This window comes from Mastomys coucha, unplaced genomic scaffold (assembly GCF_008632895.1).
Source record: "Mastomys coucha isolate ucsf_1 unplaced genomic scaffold, UCSF_Mcou_1 pScaffold21, whole genome shotgun sequence".
NCBI classification, from domain to species: domain Eukaryota; kingdom Metazoa; phylum Chordata; class Mammalia; order Rodentia; family Muridae; genus Mastomys; species Mastomys coucha.
In genome coordinates this window covers 70762004-70764704 of record NW_022196904.1, presented here as the reverse complement: position 1 = coordinate 70764704, position 2701 = coordinate 70762004, and positions in this window count along the sequence as shown.

Here is a 2701-nt window from a genome sequence, read left to right as displayed (position 1 = left end):
AAAAAAAAAAAAAAAAAAAGAAAAAAGAAATGTAGTGAGGGACAGACTGTTGCCATGTAGTTGTGATTGACTAAATCATGAAGGTTTAAATTTGCCGTTTATATTACTTAAGGAAAAGAACATCAGATGTTAAGGATTCATGGAGAGTGTTTCTCAGGGGCTTCTGTCACATGTAAGTCACCAGAAGTGACTAGGGTAAGTTGGATATGGAAAGAGTAAGTCAGCAATTGGAAAAATAAATAAATAAAAACAGGAGTTGGGGATGATGCTGGGGAAATGGCTTAGTATGTAAGAAGCACTGTGGCACAAGCATGAGTTCAAATCCCAGAATTCACATAAGACTTGGCACAGTAGCACATGTCTGTAATTCAGTGTTCCTAGCCTGAAATGGGATATGGGGACAGGAGAATCCAAAAGCTGATGGGCCAGTGAGCGTGGCATACCAGGCAGTAAAAGACCCTGTCTCAAGGTGAAAGGCAAGGATGGGCACCTTAGGTACTCTGACCTCATAGGTGTGCCCGTACACATGTACACCAATGCTCATACAACTTACACAAGAATACATGTCTCTTAAGTATCTCACTGTATGTGTTCGATAGTCAGATGTCTGAAGCCAGTGGCAATATGATAGAAACAGAGTGATCCTAAAGGAAGCTTAAGTGGCAAGCTGGGATGGTTTCTATGAGTGGCTGCAGAGACCCCCTAAGGAAGAATGTCCTGGTCAGAGTCTGGCTTTCCTGACAGGGGGCCTTTTGGAACACACACATTCTCTGAGCCACAGCTTTTTCATTCCGAAACACATGGTGCCTCTGGACAGGCTGGTTATTGGAATATGAAATCTGTTAGCCTGGGCTTTACATTGTTCTGCAAAGAAGTCAAGGGAATTAGAAAGAGGAATCATTAAGTACAGAGAATTAGGCTGGCAGGCATGCTCTTTAACTCCTTGCAATAACCTGACTAAAGGCAACTAGAGAGAGGAAGGGTTTATTTTGGCTCGTAGTTCAGTGGAGTGCGGTGCACCATGGTAGAGAAGGCATGGCAGCCTGGGGTAGTGTGATCAGTGGTGCCAACCAGGAAGGAGAGAAGGGAGTGTCTGTCTGTTTAACTGGTCTTTCCTCCCCCCCTCCTTTTTTGTTTTTTTTTTTTGTTTGTTTGTTTGTTTTGTTTTGTTTTGTTTTGTTTTGTTTGTTTTTTCGAGACAGGGTTTCTCTGTGTAGCCCTGGCTGTCCTGGAACTCAATCTGTAGACCAGGCTGGCCTCGAACTCAGAAATCCACCTTCCTCTGCCTCCCAAGTGCTGGGATTAAAGGTGTGCACCACCACTGCCCAGCTCCTTTCCCCCTTTTTATTCTGTCCAGGACCACAGCCCATGGAAACGTCCTGCCAGGCCCCACGGTGGGTCTTCCATCAGTTAAATCTGTCTGGAAAGTCAAATTCAGTACCTAAGAGCATTTGTTGCTCATGCAAAGGACCTGGGTTTCATTCCCACATGGCAGCTTACAACTAACTGTAGCTCCAGTTCCAGGGAATCCAATGCCCTCTTCTGGCCAAATAGGTAGCAGACATGTATGTGGTGTACAGACATAGAGGCAGGCAGAACACACACATGAAATAAACAGGACATGCTCAGAGCTGTGTCTCCTAGGGTGATTCCAAATCCAGTCAGTGACATTGCCATGGAGCTGACTAGTCAAAATGAAGGTCATCCCTCCTCTCAGCTGACAGCCAGCCACCCCAGGAATGGTGGGGATCACCCCACCCCATTTGCTGCCGACAATTTAACCCTAAATAGATTTGGGAAAGCTTATATCTTCTCTCACATGTTTTCATTTCAAGTTTGACAGGTGATTTGTTTTTGTTGGTTGGTTTTAGATGGTCTCAAGTAGCACAAGTTAGCATTGAATCCATGTTGTCAAGGACAGCTTGAACTCAGATCATCTGCCCCACCTCTACTTACAGATGTGGGCCACCATACGCAGCTCACTGCCAAATGTTTATGTTTAAATTGTAAAGTCTGAGGGCTGGGGTTGTAGCTCAGTGGTAGAGCTCTTGCCTAGCATGCATATGGCCCTGGAGTCAATGCCCACCACAAGTTTATAATTGCCAGTGTGTTGTAGATTTTGAGGTAATGATTGCTGTATACAGGTATCCTCGGGGTTTTGTTTGCTTGTTGTGTTTTGTTATTGTCTTACTACAGGGTTTCACTGTGAGTGCTGGCTGGTCTGAGACTCAAACATCTGCCTGCCTTCGCTTCTCTAGTAATGATACTAAAGATATGTTCCATCATATTATGTATTTTGAAAGGCACATAAATGGAACTCTGGAGAGATTTTTAATCCCTTTTGTCCCTCTCTTGAAACTTATGGGTTTTGTTTTCTTGTTTATAGTGCTGGGGCTAGAACTCGGGGCCAGTGTTCCACCACCAAGTGATGCCATGGCTCTAAACTCCTATGGCATTTTTTTTCCTAATAATTTTTTATGATGCTAGAGAGTGAAGCCAGGGGCCTGGAGCATGGTAGGCAAGCATTCTTACTATTGAACTACATCTCTGGCCCTTTAAAAATTATTTATTTATTAGTCAGGTGTGGTAGCATTGGCCTTTAATCCCAGAAGTTGGAAGGCAGAAGTGGACAGATCTTTGTGAGTTCGAGGCCAGCCTGATCTACAGTGAATTCCAGGACAGCCAGAGATACACAGTGAGA